Here is a 23,500-nt window from a genome sequence, read left to right on the forward strand (position 1 = left end):
CGTTTCGTTTAGCAGATGAACATTTATGGTCACGTTATGCACTCATTAAAGATACAATCTAGAGCCAGATGCAACATTTAACATTGAAACCCCAGTTTTGAGGTGGAACCACTGTTTGACATAAAAACAAGTTGTTGTCTTTTGTGTGCGGGTCACGCGTGTGCTAAACTGTGTACGTTTAGCCTTTTCCAAAAGGCAGCCAACACACACGCACACACTCACACACACACACACACACACACACACTCACACACACACACACACACACGCACACACACACACACACACACACACACACACACACACACACACACACACACACACACTTCACACGATCATGATTGACGTTTTATAGCGTGCACATGCATGTGCGTTGAGGAAGAGTTGTTTTGGGAAGCTTCCACCGAAATCCTGGGTGACAAATGACAGGGCCATTCGGCTGAATCATTCACTGGTGCCAGCACAGATGAAAGGGACAAGACGCCCCCTCCCCATTTCCCGTTATGAGTGATTTGGGTAACAGATCAAAATCCAATGCATGAACATTCCCTCCTCCCCCCCCCCCCCCCATTTATTACCCGTTTCTTCCATCCTTCCACCCCCACCCCCTCTCCTTGCTCCAGTTGCGTCTTAAACTCTTGCTCGTGATGCATGCCTGCATAACAATGTTACATTATGCAACAGCCTTGTTATTGTCTTGTTATTGTTTTTATTGTATTTATGTGAGCGATAGGACCAGGTTAGTCCCGATTATTTGACCAAGTATGTGTCAAAATTAAAAAGCATCTTTATACCTCCCCTCCCCCCCCCTCCTCCTCCATTTGTAACCACTGAACATTTAGATTGTCAACTCGTGCACACACACAAAATCTACTTCCACCACTGACAACCGGAAGTGCATGAAAATAGTATCATTAAAAGTCCTGGTAAGCTGAAGTGAAGTAATGTTTGTCTGTAATTGAACGAGGAGAAAGCTTCTAACGTATTTCAGAATGCCCCAGTTATGTGGCTTTAGCACAGGTACTTGAACCTACTGGTGCAACTACAGCAAGGTTAGGGTGGAAAAGTGCAACCAAGCTACCAAGAGCAAGACGTACCTCATAAAAACAAGGGGGGTGAGGGGGAGGCTGGGGAGAGGGTGTGTGTGTGTGTGTGTGTGTGTGTGTGTGTGTGTGTGTGTGTGTGTGTGTGTGTGTGTGTGTGTGTGTGTGTGTGTGTGTGTGGCGGAGTCATGAATTTGTCCATACTTAGACAGATAGGGGGAAAAAGCTATACACAAAAAACTTGAACAATTACAGAATATGGATCAAAGTACATAGCAGGAAGTGTACACAAACAAATTGTGATGACCCGCCGGCTGGTGTAAAAGCACACATTGTGATGACCCGCCGGCTGGTGTAAAGGCACAAATTGTGATGACCTGCCGGCTGGTGTAAAGGCACAAATTGTGATGACCTGCCGGCTGGTGTAAAGGCACAAATTGTGATGACCTGCCGGCTGGTGTAAAGGCACAAATTGTGATGACCCGCCGGCTGGTGTAAAGGCACACATTGTGATGACCTGCCGGCTGGTGTAAAGGCACACATTGTGATGACCTGCCGGCTGGTGTAAAGACACACCTTGTGATGACCTGCCGGCTGGTGTAAAGGCACACATTGTGATGACCTGCCGGCTGGTGTAAAGACACACCTTGTGATGACCTGCCGGCTGGTGTAAAGGCACAAATTGTGATGACCCGCCGGCTGGTGTAAAGGCACACATTGTGATGACCTGCCGGCTGGTGTAAAGGCACACATTGTGATGACCTGCCGGCTGGTGTAAAGACACACCTTGTGATGACCTGCCGGCTGGTGTAAAGGCACACATTGTGATGACCTGCCGGCTGGTGTAAAGGCACACCTTGTGATGACCTGCCGGCTGGTGTAAAGGCACACATTGTGATGACCTGCCGGCTGGTGTAAAGGCACACATTGTGATGACCTGCCGGCTGGTGTAAAGGCACACATTGTGATGACCTGCCGGCTGGTGTAAAGGCACACATTGTGATGACCTGCCGGCTGGTGTAAAGGCACACATTGTGATGACCTGCCGGCTGGTGTAAAGGCACAAATTGTGATGACCTGCCGGCTGGTGTAAAGGCACAAATTGTGATGACCTGCCGGCTGGTGTAAAGGCACAAATTGTGATGACCTGCCGGCTGGTGTAAAGGCACAAATTGTGATGACCTGCCGGCTGGTGTAAAGGCACACATTGTGATGACCTGCCGGCTGGTGTAAAGGCACACATTGTGATGACCTGCCGGCTGGTGTAAAGGCACAAATTGTGATGACCTGCCGGCTGGTGTAAAGGCACACATTGTGATGACCCGCCGGCTGGTGTAAAAGCACACATTGTACTGTCAGAGAATGTATCATTCAGAGGGTATGTAATAGCTGTACCATCACCCCCACGGCCACGCTCGTATTATTCTTCTTGCACAGTCGGCTGGCGCGTGTCATTGATTTCCTATTGTGCACGTGCGCTTCGGTAAATAATTGAACGTCATCGCTTAGAGGCACGGAACCTGAGCGAAACACGTGAGAGGTTTTTATCGTCAGCAATCACTGATCTTTCGCACGAATTATACTCTGGAACAAACGGCTTTGCACTTAAGGCTGTGTTGCTGCAAAATTGTTGATTTTTTTGCGACGCTTTGATAGAACTAAGTCACGATTTCTGGGTTTATTTGGCGAGTGGTGTTAAAATGATTGTTCCTTCATTGACTGAGAGCGGTTAAGCTTACGTATTAGCGGCGGGCTTGAGGGCTTGAGTGACGTGTCACTGTTGATCTGTAATTTGTGTAACTGATTGTTTTTAAACTCGATCCCCCCAAAAATCAGTCAAGAGGTTTTACATGTCCTTTTTCTTCTGTTCATTCATTCTTTCTTAATCTTGTGGGGTTTTCTTTAGGAAAATGCTCATATATATATATATAAGAGAAGTGAGTGGATTTTAGGCAATTGTGGTAATTTAATCAAGGAGACACACACACACACACACACACATACATTACAAAGGAATTGTTATGTAAGGGGGTCACTCTCCTGGAAACTGGTCAGTCGGGACAGCGTACAAAAACATTTAAATAAACAACAACATAATTACTTTCCTTTATTTTTATGTGTTTTGTTGTCTTCAGTGTTATTTGGAGCAACAGTGTGAACAAGAACTAAAGCGTTTGTAAATTCTGTGATTTGCTTTGCACTGCAGAAGCTCTGAAATCGCCACTTTTTTCCATTCGAAAGTGTGACATGCTATCTCTGCACATACACATGCCTCAAATTTACCCATTTGATAACACATTTTTCTACAATTGTTGCAAATTCCTGTGTATGAATTTGATTTCACCCGCCCGATGCGCCCAAACGATCTTTTGATAATAACTTGGTTGCATTTGACCATGTAGAAACAATCGTCTCGCACGTCACGCCTGGTGTCCTATTTTTAGCTTCAACGCCATGCCCAAACATAACTTGTGCATACTGTTTCAGGGGATGGATAATTCTACTCTGACATAGTAAAATATTCGATGTCGTTAATCGCGATTGAATGAGATTCAAGTTGAGTCTGTAAAGCAAGTTTAATGAGATGTTCTGATAGATCTGCAAGTGGTGTCCGAAAATTTGCGATACGTGTGAGCACATTGCAGAACTATTTTCTGGCAAACTTGCGATCTTTCAACCCATTCGCGCATGAATATAAGGGAGTCCCTGTGGGGGTTACACGGTGCAAACGTGTTTTCGTACAATCGAGCACGCGGTTAGACGCAGGAAAACTTTGTTGTTGCGGTGTCCGCGCCAAAGTTGACGACAGACGTGCGAGACGGTACATGTGATCACAACCTTTGAGGTAAGTTTGAGCTTTACGACGGCTCTATTTTTACTATTTTGCGTGTAGAACTTAAACCACTAATATGATTTTGTCATGTTTACAAACTGAATTCGAAAAAAAATGCCTTTCTGTCAGAAAAACGCAACCAAGTGGCAAATTCATGGGTAGAGTAGATCTAGGTACAGTCCAACGTGAAAAGAAGTTTTCGTTTTTTATGATTGTTTTGCGCCTCTTGTTAGTTTATTTTCTATTTTTTTAAATGAAGATTAGATCATGTGGTTCAGGTTCATTTGTTTTGTTGAGAATCTCAAGAAATAACGTTTGAATCTCTCATCATAGCCAGAGCTGTCTCGTTCGTATAGCAGACGCCATTGCTGCTTTCCGCATGCGGTGTCAGCGATGCGTGCGGGGCAGAAATTATGACAGATACTGGCATTTTCATTTGCACTGGAGCAGATTTTACACAGCGTGTAGTCATTTTTACATTTAGTCAAGTTTTGACTAAATTTTTTAACATAGAGGGGGAATCGAGACGAGGGTTGTGGTGTATAGGTGTGTGTGTGTCTGTGCGTGTGTGTGTGTAGAGCGATTCAGAGTAAACCACTGGACCGATCTTTATGAAATTTTACATGAGAGTTCCTGGGCATGATATCCCCAGATGTTTTTTTTTCTTTTTTTGGATAAATGTCTTTGATGATGTCATATCCGGCTTTTTGTAAAAGTTGAAGCGGCACTGTCACACCCTCATTTTTCAATCAAATTGATTGAAATTTTGGCAAAGCAATCTTCGACGAAGGCCGGACTTTGTGTTGCATTTCAGCTTGGAGGCTTAAAAATTGATTAATGACTTTGGTCATTAAAAATCTGAATTGTAATTAAAATTTTATTTTTTATAAAACGATCCAAAACTACGTTCATTTTATTCTTCATCATTTTCTGATCCAAAAACATATAAATATGTTATATTCGGATTAAAAACAAGCTCTGAAAATTAAAAATATAAACATTATGATTAAAATTAAATTTCGGAAATCGATTTAAAAACAATTCCATCTTATTCCTTGTCGGTTCCTGATTCCAAAAACATATAGATATGATATGTTTGGATTAAAAACACGCTCAGAAAGTTCAAACGAAGAGAGGCACAGAAAAGTGTGCTATGCAGCACAGCGAAACCACTACCGCCCTAAACAGGCTCGTCAGTTTCACTGCGGTCATTGTTAAAAAATGCAGTGCGTTCAGTTTCATTCTGTGAGTTCCACAGCTTGACTAAATGTAGTAGTTTCGCCTTACGCGACTTGTTGTTTCTTTGTGTTACGAGGATGTGTTCAGGACAGAACCACTCTGATTTCCAATGTGTGTATCTTGGGATCTTGACGGTTGTAACATGCACTGTTATGTACCTCAATGTGCGATGTAAAGCTGTGGTAGCAATTAAAATATCTGACTCCAACTGTTGCATACTTTTTTTTCAGATGCCAGGATGCTGCTAATGCTCCTATCCTTTCTGCCAGTCCAGTCAATGCTGATCCAGGAGCAGATCAGAGAGACCGGTACGTTTCTACTGTAAATAATTGTTTTAACATGTTTTTCATTAATCTTAATCTTATTATACTGGAATGACTTTGCTTGCATGCAGTCATTTTTTTTAATTTTCTGTATCCATACTGATTTGTGCAGACATTCCTAGCAAAGTCTTTCCATGGCATGGACATTTATACATGTATTTCAGGTACCAAATTACCCCTAGTTGGTATGAATGGAGAGCTTCAGTTGTCTGCTTTTCTGAGGTAGACATTTCCAAGTTTATTGGTGTCACTTGCTCCTTGTATTTTTAATTCATGATGTAAACCTTTTCAGTTACTATTTTTAATTTTTCTATTTTAAGAAAGGTTCGTTTGTCTGTCCACAGATTGACACACTGGATGGGTATGGGGTGGTTGTCCGTTTACTTAGGAAACATTGATCATCGTTTGTGTGGCCTGCTGTGGAGGAGATATTTTTTGTGAAGTTTGAGGAAGTAGTTGAGGTGCTGCCTGTCCCAACTCTTGACAGACGTGGCAGACACACATTTCAATAAAAAGTTGTTTCGTTTTGACTGAAATAAACCCATGGTTAACTGATATTGGTGTCTGTATTTGTTTGCGGTGTCCATGGTTACACGCGAGACGTTCTGTGTCATTTGATGAATATCTGCATGTATTACCAAGATTTTTCAAAGTATGTCCATAGTCCTGTTTAAGTATTCATGGAGATTCTTTAAATCATACAATTTTGCAGATAGCAATTTCTGATCACTTGCTGGAAAGGTTTTCTGTGAATGAGGAAATTGTTGATCTGGCGTCCTCATAGTAATCCCCCCATTATGTAAGTGTATGGTATATTTTGAAACTTCTGGTACTTCTATGAAGCAATTTCTATTGTATCTCATTGGAAATTGCATGATAATCACTTGTATTTTTTATGATAAGAGTAAAAATGTGCCTCTAATGGTGTCCTGTGTTTCACGCGAGACGAGGCAACCTTCAACACATTATCTTAAATTACAACATTTCCAAAAGTTTATCTTGCTTTTCAAAACCTTGTGTTGGAAAGTTGAGATGTTAAACAAACCAAACACACCAAAATATTTCAATTTTGACTAACTTTATTTTTGGGCACTCAAGTCACACATCTGACCAGTTTTCAGGAGAGTGACCCAAGACAGTTTCAAGCGAGCTATCTTTCGCGGGTGTATTTACTGTGCAAACAACTCAAAATATGGCAAAAGTGTCACGTGATAATCAACTTTGTCACGTGATAATCTACTTTGTCACGTGATCATACGTGAGGCTACGGAGCGGACGATACTTTTTCCGTAACCAGTTGGGAGTGATGCAAAAATATCACGGTCTCCTTCCCACAGAGATCACTGTCGAAGTCGGTCATGCTGCAATCACTTTTGTCTTTTGTCAGAAACATTAGCGAAAAACATATGGGAGATAACTCTGTATTCTTGTTTTGATAGATTTCGGCTTTTAGCTCCGCTTCTTTTCCTATACTCCGCGTAGTAATTATGCATCCTGTCAGAGAGACATGAGCGATGATTATCAGAATGACTGGAACAACCTGTCATGTGTTAGAGAGTATAAACTCTCAGACCATCGGAAACCATTGCACCATTGCACTTTTCCGTTTGGGTACATAAAGCTTTGTTTTGAAAATGTGAAGGTATGCACAAGCTTTTGTTGTGTTGTTGTGTTGTTGTGTTGTCGTGTTGTCATGCAGTTGTGCTGAATGAAAATGTTGCTGTCAGTTCTTTATCTCAATCTGTCAACCGCTCGAAATAGGCAGTTTGAAACTTCTAACTAAAATGAGATTGGCAGATTGTTCAGAAACCAAAATCGCTTTTTGCGTTTTTCTCAAAACTCGAAAACATGACATAGGCAATTATCTTAAGAGCGTAACGTTATAATAGTATGCAGATTAATGCAAAGAGGGTTTAACCACCTGAGGCTAACACTTTTGCCAGTGTCATTGGAAGCTGTACATAACAAAATCCTCTTATCGGTAAACACAAAAATAATGAAGCCCCAGATAAACTGGCACTAGCAATGTCCGGTAATTAACCGGCACACTGAAATGATCCCCAAGGACTGGTCATCAGTACAAGTGTATTTCGTTTGACCGACTCAGTTCTTCCTGACGAATATAATGAGATCACAGTGGTTGTGATGACGTTTGACCGACTCAGTTCTTCCTGACGAATATAATGAGATCACAGTGGTTGTGATTACGTTTGACCGACTCAGTTCTTCCTGACGAATATAATGAGATCACAGTGGTTGTGATGACGTTTGACCGGATCAGTTCTTCCTGACGAACATAATGAGATCACAGTGGTGGTGATGACGTTTGACCGACTGACGTAACGGAATAACAAGCATCCGACTTGACTGTGCAGTACTTTCCGAAAAATGCCGATTTAAAAAATGTCTGGCACGATCCCTGAGTCCATCGTACAGTATAGGTGGTGAAGGCGTGCAAACAGCTGGCATGACTTTTCCGCACGGCATTCGGGCCGGAAAACTGTCTTAGCTGTCACCGCCGGAACCTGAATCAGTGTAAGTAAAGTCCGCGGCTGTCAAGAATTGATTCCTGGGAGTAGATGTTGTTTCTGCCTCATTGTCTCTTTTTTTTTGCATCTGTGGCTCTGTCTCTCTCTCTGTCTACCTCTGTCTCTCTCTACCTCTGTCTCTGTCTCTGTCTCTGTCTCTCTCTACCTCTGTCTCTCTCTCTCTACCTCTGTCTCTCTCTCTACTTCTGTCTGTCTCTCTACCTCTGTCTGTCTCTCTACCTCTGTCTCTGTCTCTCTCTTACTCAACTCTGTCTGTCTGTCTCTCTACCTCTGTCTCTCTTTCTCTCTCTCTCTCTCTCTCTCTCTCTCTCTCTCTCTCTCTCTGTCTCTCTTTCTCTCTGTCTCTCTACCTCTCTCTCTCTCTACCTCTCTCTCTCTCTGTCTCTCCCTCTCTCTCTTTCTCTCTCTCTCTGTCTCTCTCTCTCTACCTCTCTCTCCCTGTCTCTCTCTCTGTCTCTCTCTCTGTCTCTCTCTCTACCTCTCGAGTCTCTCTCTTTCTCTCTCTGTCTCTCTCTCTCTCTACCTCTCTCTCTACCTCTCTCTACCTCTCTCTCTCTCTCTCTCTCTCTCTCTCTCTCTCTCTCTCTCTACCTCTCTCTCTTTCTCTCTCTGTCAAAGAACATCGCATACTTGGTGTAACTGTCGATGAAGAAATGAAATGGCAAACACACATAAGCAACCTCTGCAAAGTGTTATCAAGGAATTTGTATTTGTTGTCAAAACTCAAACATTATGCCAAATCTGAAACATTAAAAATGTTCGTTCATGCTCATATAATGCCTCATATTAATTTTGCTTCGACATTGTGGGATGGCTGCAGTGATGTTCACTTATCGAAACTCAATTCTTTGTACCGTCGTGCTGCAAAACTTATCCTGTATGAATCGCACATGTCTACAGAAATGAAGTTAAACAGCCTTAATTTCCTTCCCCTAAAAACCCACCTTGCATACAATAAGGCTGTCTTTATGTATAAATTAGTTCATGATGATGTGCCCAGTTATGTGCAATCCTATTTTACACATGTTACGAAGAGGTATGGGTCTCAAAATTTACTTCCTCCAATTCCTCGTATAGATCTTTATAAATCCAGCTTAGCTTTTTCAGGATCATCTCTGTGGAATTCTTTGCCAATAGAAATCAAACGATCCGCATCCTTAAAGGCCTTTAAAAGGCAGTTGCACACACATTTGATGACACTATAAACTGCCCCTGATGTTTAGTTTCCATTGCGTACTCGGATAATGTATGCAATGCTCTTAAGTGTTTGTTTGTTTTTTTAAATATTGTATATGTAGTTAATCTGAATGTGTAATCCCTCGTCCCCCTCCCCCTTCTTCTTGAAACTTTAGCTGCCTGTATATGGCCCTGTTCGGCAATACATTGCTGTACTTTTTTAAGAAATTTTAAAAAACATTTACGTTTGTTGTGTTTTGTTTTGTTTTATATGACTTTGTGAGTCCAATATTTTTTATGTTTATACTCGACCATTATTTTGATGTTTTATTAGTTTAATACTTTGATGAGGTATGTGCGCAGTCTTTGCTTTTGTTTACAATTATTCTCTGTATATGTTCCAAGGACAGGTTGGAAGATTAGGCTAAGCCTAAAACCTTTATCCTTATGTAATAAAGTTCTGAGTTCTGAGTTCTGAGTTTTCTCTCTCTCTCTCTCTCTACCTCTCTCTCTCTCTCTCTCTCTCTCTCTCTCTCTCTCTCTCTCTCTCTCTCTCTAATAAAGTTCAATGTTTCAATGTTTCAATGTTTCAATGTTTCTCTCTCTCTCTCTCTCTCTGTCTGAGTCTGTCTGTCTGAGTCTGTGTGTCTTTGCCGTCTGTCCGTTTTTCCGTCCGTCTCTGTCTCTGCCAGTCTGTTTGTCTCTCTCAGTCACTATTTTTATTTGTCTCTGTATGTCTGTCTGTCTGTATATCTGTCTGTCTGTCTCTCCCTCTGCCTCTCTCTCCAGTCTCTTTCTCTTCCTGGAAGTGTCAGTCACAGTATCTGCAGCAGCCTGTTGCTTTGCCGCGCGAGAACTTGACAACTTGCAACGCCTTCCCTCTCCTTCCGACTCCCCCACTCCCCGCCCCCCACCCCAACCCCAAACCTTCTCGCCAATCTGGAACCGCACGAGTGGAGTGGCAGCTTCCATCCTAGACGCGCTACAATCCACAACAACTATACTACGGCTCCAACTCTGTGATTGCCGCGAGGTCAGCTAACAGATTTCGTCGTTTTCTCACTGTGTGGTGTGTGGCAAAAAAAGCATTTTTGGTGGAAGGACTCTCTATGGCCACACACATCTGGAGACTGCGGGATGGCTTGTTCAGTGTGATCGATGACGCCCGATCTGGGAGGCTGTCAATTGGCTTTCATTGCGGATCGATGCGCGTCGCTTTTTTTTTCATTTTCCGGGATAGATTTTATTTCGTCCTGGTAGAGGTGGGATTTGTCTTGGATTTTAGAGTCCTTGAAAGATGAAACTGCTGAATCAATATGCTCGTGTTTTTATATTTAAAGCTGTTTGTGTAGAATCTGTACCGGTGTTTTAAAGCTGTTGGTGTAGAATCTGTACCGGTGTTTTAAAGCTGTTGGTGTAGAATCTGTACCGGTGTTTTAAAGCTGTTTGTGTAGAATCTGTACCGGTGTTTTATTTTGTAGAAGGCTGTTTTGCTATTGGAGTATTGGATGTTCGTGACCAGTGTGACTTATACACACATTCTCAGGTGGATTTGTTTTTTTTATTGCATCAGGATGGTGTGTACCCTTTCGTTTAACCGTTTCAAACTGTGATCTACATATTTACCTCAGAGTTCTGAAAAAAAGAAAACTCATCTACCTCAATGACGACATAACTCGGACAGAATGCTGAAAAGGTTGTTTGTACTTGGTGGCAGTCAGATTCGTCATGTGATAATGACGTCAGACCTCAATGACGACATAAATCAGGCAGAATGCTAGGAAGGTTGTTTGTACTTGGTGGCAGTCAGATTCGTCATGTGATAATGACGTCAGACCTCAATGACGACATAAATCAGGCAGAATGCTAGGAAGGTTGTTTGTACCTTCTATAGCAGTCAGATTCTTAATGTGATATTTCAGAACTTTCAACCAGGTAGTACTTTCATGTTGTGATTTATGGCCACGGTCGAATACGAGATATGCCTTTTAAAATTCTAACCTTTAACTTCAAAAGTTGTATCAATTAAAAAGTTGACATCGAATGCACGTGATGAAAGTCCTTCTCGTGATGTTTTCAAATATAATAATTGACCAAGTCTAGCGACTGGCCTTGAACGTGTAAAAAATATTGACGTATTTTGCCGTGTTTAATTGTCGTGTGCAGATTTGTCGTGGTTTCACGACCGTGAATATGGGCGTATTCCAAAGATCTTTGATAAGTAGAGTTCAGCGTAAGTGCAGTGTTTACTCATGTGCATTTTATTATTCTTAATGGCCCGCTTTCACAACAAGAACACAGAGAAGAAAAACAAGAAATAGAAAAAGAAGAATATGTGCATAAAAGAAGAAAATTGGTTTCTTTATCTCAAACTGATTTCGTGGACGTGGCACTCTCCGATGCTTTAATACAGCCTCGTATACAAAGACGAAGGAAAATCATTTAGTACTTTATTTCAAGATGACTCCGTGACAGTTAGCATCTTTGTTGCTTTGAAGAAAGATGTCTTTTGTTCAGCGGAAAAGTTTCCACGAAACGCTAAACAAAAACAAAAAAAATTATTTAAAGAAAAATACTGTCGTGACATTTGGAGCTAGTAGTCGGACACTGCCATGTATCTCCTTATTTAACAACTGTTTATTGACATAACCATCGACAACACAGCACAACAGATACACCTAATTGCAGAACAGGTCGAGTCACGTGCAGAGCTTTGGTCTAATGTTGCAGGAGAGTGTTCCGCTCGAAAAGATACACGACAGCTGTGAATGTTGGCCAACAGAGATTAACCAAGCATACTTCTTTGAAGAACAAAAAACCGAAACAAGAGTAGAGAACAGTGGGTTTTTTTCTCCTGATTTCTTTAGAATTAGTTGAATGAAAAATCATTACCATTCAGAAAAAGTCAGATTCTGTTCTGCTTTTCCAGTTGAAAAAAGGTCAAAACGTATTTCAAATCCCTGAAAGCTGTGCCGTCAGTTTAGCACGTCAGCCGAACTGTCCAAACGGCGGATGACGTCAAGGACTGCTTACATTTTCTGAAAAGTTGCCGGAATTGTTATAGCCTACTCATTTCAGCAAATTTGCAAAATCAAATCAAATCATGAGCAATATATCTACATCCTATGAATCATGTCCCATTGTGTGAGGTGGAATAAACAAAATAAAAACAAACAAAAGAAAAAAACTCGCAACAACTATCTGTGCTGATTGGCACGAGTTTCTCTGAGCTTTTTCAACTCCTACGTTCACGTTAGGAAAAGAAAAAAGAAAATAACATAGATGCAAGAAATCTTGGGGAAAATTGATATTATTTATCGTCGTTCAGGTAAAGAGATCTTTGTGATAACTTGGCTGATAGGACGTCACGGATATTTAATCAAACAAGCGGGTAAGATCGAGTATCTCTTCACGTGCGCGGACTATTTAATCAAACATGCGGGAAAGGATATACTTTTCATTAAATGAAGTGAATTCAAACTTCAGACGCAGACACCGTTTTTACTGCAAAGAATACAATAAAAGCAAATGCTTATGCGGCTCAATTTTGTCATACGCAGTATTGATCAGAAACAAATGATCTGTTGTTGCACATGTAAGCACACACAGAAATGTCTAAAGGTCATAAAAGCCTTACAATTCATTACTCTAGTTTAATACACGTACAAGAGTATGATAATGTTCTGCTTTTTGACCACAACTCGACCGCTGATTGATTTGGTGTCAGAAGGCAATCTTGTGCAAAACGTTTCACATAAAAACAAGTTTAAAAAAATTTCAGATATTCTATATCGTGACAAATGCTTTGTACGAACGAACGAACGAGAAGGTTTTTGGCTTGCGTGCAGCAGATGATGCATGGTAGCGAGTATGTGATCGCGGGCCACTGTCAGAATGTCTAAATGAAATGTTTAACAGACTGAGTAGGCCTAAATTGATATTTGTTCAAACAAAGGAAAACTCTGGACTTTCAAGTACAGCGGATGGAAACAACAACAGACAGCATTTCGAAATTGATCGCTGCTCGACAAGTAAGATGATTACACACGTTTAGCTGTCATCGCTTTGAAACATCTGTGCAAAAATTGTGAGGAAATCGGATTATATCACAATCGCATTAAACATGGAGTGAGGCGCTTCGGGCAGTCTGGTGGTAGTCATATATACAGCACTTGGTGGTGGACGCTAGCTTGTTAAGTGATTGCAGCATTGCTAGAAAACCTGTGTCAAGTGAAATAAAGTCGTAAATATGTTTTAAACAGAAAGCAAAACAACAAATTAAGCGACGCAGACAACAGTAAAAAATATCGAAGCAAAGATATTACGATGCAGTGTTTCTATGTGGTAAGGTCTTTGATCGGAAAATCTGACATTTAGCTTTCCAAGAAGTACATGTCTGTACTCTCATAAAGTAGATGGCCTGCCCGAGACGGAGAAGTGATGACCTTTGTCAGTGTGTCTTCCGTCGAGTAGCTGAAGTCAATTCTGACGTTCGATTCGACTGTTCTAGAAATGAAATAGGATATCCGCAGGTCGAATATTTCGTGACACAGTGCACGTTTACTGCGGAAGCCTGAAGAAGCATTGACAAACATTGCCAACCCCCCCCCCCCCCCCATCAAGATGAAATGAGTGCAAACGTTCGATGCTTTAGAAGGAAATATTCCACGTGTTAAAAGGTCGAATATTGTCATAAAACGCTGAAGAGAAGGAGAACTGGTAACCTTGACACCATGTGAAGTGAATAACAACGTGTGAGACCACTGTCTTTGAAGAAGAAGATAAAACAAAGAGCTGAACATGTAAACACGGGGAGCAATTTGAATGGAAGCAGTAAAAATATGGAGAAATGAAGGCTTGACAAGAGAAGAACGATTATGCGTTGTCAACATATAACATGAGTACAAATGTTCTTTACCTGTGTCGTTGATGGGGAAAAACTAACAACACCTGAGACATGAAACAAATGACAACGGGACATGAAAACTGTTGATGGTCAACACAGCTGAGAAGGAATGCTGACATACACTGTCAAAATGGCCACCATCGTATGTAAAGATTGAGAGCAGGCAGAGTGGTATTTCAGAAGCTTTACGAGAAGTGAAGCTGTGGACAGTTTAGTGCACCTCATGGTGGACGTGAGGATGAGAATGGCCATTGTCCCTCTCCGGAAGAGCAATTATGGTCTCGCGTCGAGCATGGAGGTAAGTGCATGTTATCTTTAACGTTTTACATAATACAACATGTTGCCTGTAACGTGTTGCCTGTAAAACGTTGCCTATTACGTATATGTTGCCTGTAAAATGGTAAGAACACGCTAACAGATAACATATATGTTGCCTGTAAAATATTTCCTGTCATTATGTCGGGATGAAAACCATCTTTCGTATCATTTTTATGTTGGGTGTAAAATAGAAAGAAGGAGTTACGTATCTTACAGACAACATTTTACGTATCTTACAGACAACATTTTGGCGATGAAATGGTGCCTATTATCGTGTTGTTACCTGTGACATGTTACGGATAACATGTTGTCTATGTTGCTTGACATTATGTCGATACCTATAGAATCTTACACGTTTTTCCTGTCTTTTGTTGGTAGCGTTAGAGTTTCTTTGCGATTACATAACAACAGACGGTTGCTTTGACTGTTGTGTTGCCAGTCGGTGCAGCTTTCTGTTTAAGATTAAATTGTTGCATAAGTTTGATTTGCAAAGAACTTATTCGTTAGAATTTGAAGAACGAAGATAAAAATGCGTTGCCTATGATTGTAATTGCAGTGATTTAGCTTCGTGGCGCTTAAAAAACCCACACACACACATAAAAACAAAACAAAACAAGTCGCGTAAGGCGAAAATACAATATTTAGTCAAGTAGCTGCCATTTTTCAGCAAGACCGTATACTCGCAGCATCGTCAGTCCACCGCTCATGGCAAAGGCAGTGAAATTGACAAGAAGAGCGGGGTAGTAGTTGCGCTAAGAAGGATAGCACGCTTTTCTGTACCTCTCTTTGTTTTAACTTTCTGAGCGTGTTTTTAATCCAAACATATCATATCTATATGTTTTTGGAATCAGGAACCGACAAGGAATAAGATGAAAGTGTTTTTAAATTGATTTGGACAATTTAATTTTGATAATAATTTTTATATATTTAATTTTCAGAGCTTGTTTTTAATCCGAATATAACATATTTATATGTTTTTGGAATCAGCAAATGATGGAGAATAAGATAAACGTAAATTTGGATCGTTTTATAAATTTTTATTTTTTTTTACAATTTTCCGATTTTTAATGACCAAAGTCATTAATTAATTTTTAAGCCACCAAGCTGAAATGCAATACCGAACCCCGGGCTTCGTCGAAGAATACTTGACCAAAATTTGAACCAATTTGGTTGAAAAATGAGGGCGTGACAGTGCCGCCTCAACTTTCACGAAAAGCCGGATATGACGTCATCAAAGACATTTATCAAAAAAATGAAAAAAACGTTCGGGGATTTCATACCCAGGAACTCTCATGTCAAATTTCATAAAGATCGGTCCAGTAGTTTGGTCTGAATCGCTCTACACACACACACAGACAGACAGACAGACAGACACACACACACACACACACACACACACACACATACACCACGACCCTCGTCTCGATTCCCCCCTCTACGTTAAAATATTTAGTCAAAACCTGACTAAATATAAAAACAGCGTCTGCATTGACAAGTTTGGTTGCCAATTAGGGAAGCTGTTTATTACAAATGATGATGCTGCGCGACTACTATCAATCATTCTCACTGATCAATGCAAGGCTTGCACAACCGTTAAAATGATGTTCCATTGGGTACAGCAGTGCTTAGAGAGCGGAAACTGTCCGACTATCGTTGGCTTTCTTTTCAATCACAGAAGCATCATTGCGCCTGATACATCGAAATGGGCAGTATTTTTTTCCTGGGCTATGAGTATGAGTCACTCTCGCAGATTAGTGCATTGATAGCACTGCTGTAAAATTATATGTTATTCGGTTACTATTAGTGCTACCGGCACAGTTGGCCTAGTGGTAAGGCGTCCGCCCCGTGATCGGGAGGTCGTGGGTTCGAACCCCGGCCGGGTCATGGTAATCTAGTGGCTGCTCCGCCTGGCGTCTGGCATTATGGGGTTAGTGCTAGGACTGGTTGGTCCGGTGTCAGAATAATGTGACTGGGTGAGACATGAAGCCTGTGCTGCGACTTCTGTCTTGTGTGTGGCGCACGTTATATGTCAAAGCAGCACCGCCCTGATATGGCTCTTCGTGGTCGGCTGGGCGTTAAGCAAACAAACAAACAAACAAACTATTAGTGCTTCTGTTTTGATAAAATACATACAGGTACACTACCACACAATACACTATTTTATGTTATTTTATTATGGAATGTTGATAAAGGCTAATATTTTGTGCAATGATGATTAATGCCTGCTTATTATATTATTTTTTTAAATAATGTCTATAACGACATTCTGGTGCTCCTGAAAGGTCAAAATCTTAAAAACGACTCTTCTCTCATCGGCTTAGCCTAAAATGATTTTGATGTACAAGTGCAGTTCACCGACAAGAATTTAATCATTTCCAAGCTAAGACTGACATATTAAACTACTTAAATCGTGTGCCTCAGCAACCACGGCAGACGTCATGAAATTCTGAAAATGAAAGAATGGTGTACATCGTGCACGCTTCAAGCGTAACGTTATAGCATATATAATCTATGGCATTTACTGCATGAACTTCTTCTTCTTCTTCGTTCATGGGCTTAGACTCCCACGTTCACTCATGGTTTTAGCACAAGTGGATTTTTACGTGTATGGCCGTTTTTACCCCGCCATTCAGGCAGCATACGCCGATTTCGGGGAAGGCATGCTGGGTATTTTCGTGTTTCTATAACCCACCGAGCTCTGACATGGATTACAGGATCTTTTCCGTGCGCACTTGGTCTTGTGCTTGCGTGTACACACGAAGGGGGTTAAGTCACTAGCAGGTCTGCACATAAGTTGACCTGGGAGATCGGAAAAATCTCCAGTCTTAACACACCAGGCGGCAGCGACCGGGATTCGAACTCACGACCTCACGAACTTACCACCACGCCACTGCGCCCGTCAACCAAACGTTTGAACGTCCACTGTGTTTAAAGAGACCTTCATTCACGCGTTAAGCAACAGCTGAAGTGACCATGGATCCAGGGAGGGCTTTTGATGTGATAACATTCTTCCTCTTGGACCCACACCCATACTATACAACCTGTCCACTTTCTTCTTCTTTTCTTTTCTAGAAATGTTAATAAATAAACAATAAACAAGAGATAAAAAACATGGTATCTGTGTGTTTTCTGTTTGTACACATACTTTCTCATTTACATGAGGTGCAGAAAAACTCATTATGTTAAATTTTACATTATACAAAATGACTAAAACCTGTCCACTTGTTGGTGCATGGTCGGAATGTTGTGTACAATTTATTTTATGACTGATACGTACACCTATGTCAATCTGCGAAATCATATATATAATCATATATATATATATATGAGCCAAAATATCTTCATCTCGACACAAAACATCCAGGCTTTAGATTTTTAAATAAATCCGAAAACAAAGAGACTGCCAACGTTCCAAAATTCAGAATCAAAAAACAAGAAAGGTAGGTTGTTGGAACGTTTGTTATTGACAAAAGAATACAATAAAAAATAGTTGTATTGTTTTGTCAATAACACACGTTCCAACAACCTACCTTTCTTGTTTTTTGATTTAGATTTGTAGACTGTGTCCAAGTATAAAGGAGTTCCTATTTTCTGTATTTCTCGTGTTTAACTGATTGCTTGCATGGGAAGGAGGGCAAATTAAACAGGACAGTTACAGTCATACACTCTGGCGACAAATAGGACGGTACTGTTACAGTCATACACTCTGGCGACAAATAGGACGGTACTGTTACAGTCATACACTCTGGCGACAAATAGGACGGTACTGTTACAGTCATACACTCTGGCGACAAATAGGACGGTACTGTTACAGTCATACACTCTGGCGACAAACAGGACGGTACTGTTCCAGTCATACACTCTGGCGACAAACAGGACGGTACTGTTAGTCATACACTCTGGCGACAAATAGGACGGTACTGTCATACACTCTGGCGACAAACAGGACGGTACTGTTACAGTCATACACTCTGGCGACAAACAGGACGGTACTGTTACAGTCATACACTCTGGCGACAAACAGGACGGTACTGTTACAGTCATACACTCTGGCGACAAATAGGACGGTACTGTTCCAAGTACATTGCTTTTGCTTTTATGCATTTCCGTTTGTCTGCATAACTGTTAATAATAAACATTATATTGTGGATACTTATATTGCGCAAATTCTAAAATAGTTCCGAAGCGCCTGTTGTGATACATGTTTGTCTGAATTCCATTTATTGGCACTTTTGATTTGTTTCCTTTTCCCCCGTGTTCATCAGAAAACGTTTGCACACGATCAGGAAGCAGAATGCGTTGTTCTGTACAAGGAAACAACCGCTGTGTAACTTTAGTACCGTTGCATTTTGTAGAAAACGGGTCCCAGGAAAAATGTCTTCAAGTTTTCGTGACGTGATTTTTTGTTTTATTGATTCTTAATAAGTGGCTTTGACTTTGTGGCTTGTAATTTATATCTTTTCTTTTTCTTTCTGTCGCTTTCCCATTTTCTACTTAAGGAGTGGGTAGTTTTTGTTCAAGGCTTGTTGTGCAACACAACCCAATACGGAGAGAGAGAGAGAGAGAGAGAGAGAGAGAGAGAGAGAGAGAGAGAGAGAGAGAGAGAGAGAGAGAGAGAGAGAGAGAGATACGAGCGAACACACACACACACACACACACACACACACACACACACACACACACACATCACACACACACATACACACACACACACACACACACACACACACACACACACTCACACACACACACACACACACACACACACACACACACACACACACACACACACACACACACACACACTTACAATCGAATAACAGACGGACGGTACGTGCCACTGACAATGACGTTCCCTCAGAAGATAACACAGGATCAATGCCGCTGGCAAGGCAAGTTCTATGTCTGTGCCCTACACCTGTTCAGTGTCATCATGTGACAAAACCAGCAACACTTGTTTAAAGAAGTTCTGGATAGTCGTATTTGACTAAGCACACATACACCAGAGCCACAGCAAGACTTGGTTTTAATTGGTTCGTGGTGTTCGAGCTGCGATATGTGACTTGCGCTACATACAATCCTGAATTATGTTAACCTTTCCTTGCGCACATAAACTTGAACCAGCTTAAATTTTTTTTAATGAATTATTCATTTATTTATTATGCTATTTCCCAAACATTTAAATATATTATTTTTCACCGTTTGTTTTTGTTATACGTCGACACGCATTCATTGTCGAACAAAGTGCATGTCACTTATTTCTTGTCTTTTTGCTTACTTTTTATTTTATTTGTATTGTTGTTGTTGCGACATTTTGGTTTCATGTTTGGGTCTGTGTCCCTGTGTGTCTGCGTGTTGCACTTCTGCCTGTCTACGTCAGTGCATAATTATGTCTTAATCACAATACTCCGTGTGTCTGTGTTAAAGAAAGAAACAATGAAAGGGAGATGTAGGCTTAGCCATGGCTTCGAGGTGATCAAAATATACTGCCGCTGCTCTAAATTAGGCGCCGGGTGGTAGTATTTTTTCTTGAAATATAGGAGACGCATGCGAGCAACAAACTTTGCATTTTTGTGAGCGAGATAATGATGAAGTGGGGGCGAGAGGGTGCATCTGTCTGTCTGCTTGACTCTTTATTTGTCTGGAACTCGAGAGGGCGCGACTGAGGAATTGGTCTGCTTTAATTTGGGAAGTGGGTAAGGGAAGAGTCTGTGTGTGGTTGGGGATGGCTCTCTCTCTCTCTCTCTCTCTCTCTCTCTCTCTCTCTCTCTCTCTCTCTCTCTCTCTCTCTCTCATAAACACACACACAAAAACACACACACACACACACACACACACACACACACACACACACACACACACACACACACATACACACACACACACACATATATATAATATATATATGCAATCAATCAATCAATATGAGGCTTATATCGCGCGTATTCCGTGGGTACAGTTCTAAGCGCAGGGATTTTTTTTTCAATTTTTATTTTATGCAATTTATATCGCGCACATATTCAAGGCGCAGGGATTTATTTATGCCGTGTGAGATGGAATTTTTTTTTTACACAATACATCACGCACTTCACATCGGCCAGCAGATCGCAGCCATTTCGGCGCATATCCTACTTTTCACGGCCTATTATTCCAAGTCACACGGGTATTTTGGTGGACATTTTTATCTATGCCTATACAATTTTGCCAGGAAAGACCCTTTTGTCAATCGTGGGATATTTAACGTGCACACCCCAATGTAGTGTACACGAAGGGACCTCGGTTTTTCGTCTCATCCGAAAGACTAGCACTTGAACCCACCACCTAGGTTAGGAAAGGGGGGAGAAAATTGCTAACGCCCTGACCCAGGGTCGAACTCGCAACCTCTCGCTTCCGAGCGCAAGTGCGTTACCACTCGGCCACCCAGTCCACACACACATATACACACACATATACACACACACATCCACACACATACACAAACACACAAACACACACACACACACACACACACACACACACACACAGAGGATGTAGGCTCTCTGCATCCAGAAGATTTCTCATCTGTTGTCCGCCTTCCCGGGTCAGGCCCTGCCAGTCGTTGGAGCGACTTAGTAGCAAGACGTGAACAGATAACACAAGACACAATTAGGCCTCGTTGCTTTACAGTGATCCAACTGATCAGTATGCAGTTCTTGGGCTGGGATCTAATCTTCAAGTGTCGCAGAGAAAATCCCGGCAGCAGACCTCACTGTGCTCGTGTATAACGTGCATTTTCAGAGGGATACATCTTGTATTGTCTTCTTTCGCTTGTCGTTCTTTGTCTTGGTGTCTCTTTGCATATATTTGCCTTTGCATCTTCAGTATTGGGTTAAGCGTGTTTTATTCATTTTCTTTGATACATGTTTCAAACAATAACAACATTAAGACTGCTTATGGACACGTTCTAAAAATGATAATCAATACACATTCCGATAACAAAACATGGCGAACAAGTGATAACTTCAACACTTATCTTTCATAATATTTCATTATATTTTATACATCTTCAGTATTGCGCTCACTTTAAGAAATGTAATTATCATGTATGCATGAAATACATTGGAACACCTGTAATTATCTGCTACAAAATTTGATGAATTTTAAACAGGATGCAACATTTACTGGCCAGGTTACAATCTAATCTTCATGTTTCAGAGAGAAAATCAGCATCAGAATTCACTGTGCCAAAGTTAACGTTAATTGTTTTCCATCCAAAGAGACGTACTATCTGTGGCAATATTTACTGGCCTGGGTAGAGTAATGCTCATTTTTTCGGAGGAACCATTGTGCTCTTTTTTCGGAGGAAACATCCGTGGCAACTTGTGCCGTAATAGAACGTCTACTGCAAAAATCACTGGCGAATCTGATGCACGCATTTTTGGGAGAATGAACAGACCTAGAGTCTATTATTTTGGTATTTCGGTGAGGCTGTCGATCGCCAGACTAGGTTAAAACTGACAGGGTTGAATATGTCTGTAGCGTAAATTCCACGGTACTGTTCACGTTGTGTTCTGTACACGTGTTGACACATTCAGCACAACGCCTCATGTGCAGTATAGAATTATTTGTCCTGATAGTCCCAAGGGATATGGTTTGACTAAACCAGAGCACTCTCACAGATTTAATAATAACGGTCGGAGTTTGCAAGCTTGCTTGTGGATTTGTTCTCTCTGTATGTTGGTCTATATCTCTGTGACTTTGTGTTTGCGTGTGTCTGTTTATTTGTATGGCTGTGCTGTCTCTCTGTCTCTTTTTCCGTCTCTCTCTCGCACAGACACAGACACACAGACACACAGACACACACATACACACACTGAGACACACAGTCACACACTAAGACACACAGTCACACACACACACAGACACACACAAACACACACACAAACACACATTCCTCGCTCTCTCTCTCTCAGCCCCACCCCCCCTCATTTCCTCCCAATATAATTATACGCGCCATGAATATTTACAAACGATGCAATTTGATTTAGAAATAACATGGTTCAAACCTGCCAGGCACAATCCACGGGTCACGAACCTTCGTGCGAGAAAATTGGTTTCTCCTTGCCTTTGACATTTAACGGATACATGTATCATTCATATTCACGGACAGTTGTAGGGTTCAAGCAATTTCGCATTGATTATTCCCTCCGATGCGTTTCGTATTATGCTGAGTATCCAAACGTAGCGCGAGAAAATACGTTTCCTAGGCATCAGGCATCTGCACTAGAGATTAAGTTGTGTGAACATTGCATGGGCGATTTCAAGCTGATCCACTCGGCGGACACACAGACAGACAGACATACACAGACACACACAGACACACACAGACACACACACACACACACACACACACACACAGACACACACAGACACACACACACACACACACACACACACACACACACACACCTAAATCACACTCACGTACGCACGCTCACACACACGAACGCACGCACGCACGCATCGTGGGTAAACACTCGAGCTATAACAATTTCACAAAGGACAGGCGTTACGCATCGTTTAAAAGAAAAATTGAAGACTCTTCATCAAGATCTATCGACAACAGCAAGTATTGATTATTTTGTATGTGCGCGTATCCACTTATTGCTTTGATGCCAGGAAGCGAGGATAATTGAGGTTACGCATGAGTGAACTGACGCATTCTTCGCGCCTCATTGACGCCTCCATCTTCAGCCAATAAGATAACCTCTGTTGCCATAATATTAAAGCTACCGGCCTTCCCCAGCAGACCTTCTTGGCCCGAAAGAATCCGAAATCCGTCCAGGTATATTTTTCTGTGAAAACAGTATCCTACCAGTTGGACATGGTGGAATTAATTGTTTGTGTGCAAAATGAGGGGGGGGGGGTGAGGGGGGGGTGTTGTTGAGGTGGGGGGTTTAGATGTGTGTCACAGTGGAGGGGTGCTCTTTTCACATGAAACAAGAAATTCCTCCGAGGTAGGAAAAACACCCCCGTCCTGACCATTCTCACTGCCACCAACTGAGAAGGTTATTTCCCTTTGACCATTAATATGTCCCTCTATAAGTCCTTGTAGAATCTTAATCCACCAATAA

At 41.4% G+C, this 23,500-nt stretch overlaps 1 protein-coding gene and 1 long non-coding RNA gene across 2 annotated transcripts in view; both read left to right on the forward strand.

The window, feature by feature from the left end:
* The window catches only part of LOC138960375 (uncharacterized), a gene marked incomplete at its 3' end in the record, with an annotated part of 161,910 nt that overhangs the window by 50,501 nt on the left and 87,909 nt on the right, over positions 1 to 23,500 (forward strand).
* On the forward strand, positions 3,067 to 5,993 carry LOC138960372 (uncharacterized). The gene is made up of 2 exons (XR_011453951.1): positions 3,067 to 5,423; positions 5,783 to 5,993. It is a non-coding gene; the product is annotated as an uncharacterized lncRNA (long non-coding RNA).

The sequence above is a fragment of the Littorina saxatilis genome, linkage group LG2 (genome assembly GCF_037325665.1).
Source record: "Littorina saxatilis isolate snail1 linkage group LG2, US_GU_Lsax_2.0, whole genome shotgun sequence".
NCBI classification, from domain to species: domain Eukaryota; kingdom Metazoa; phylum Mollusca; class Gastropoda; order Littorinimorpha; family Littorinidae; genus Littorina; species Littorina saxatilis.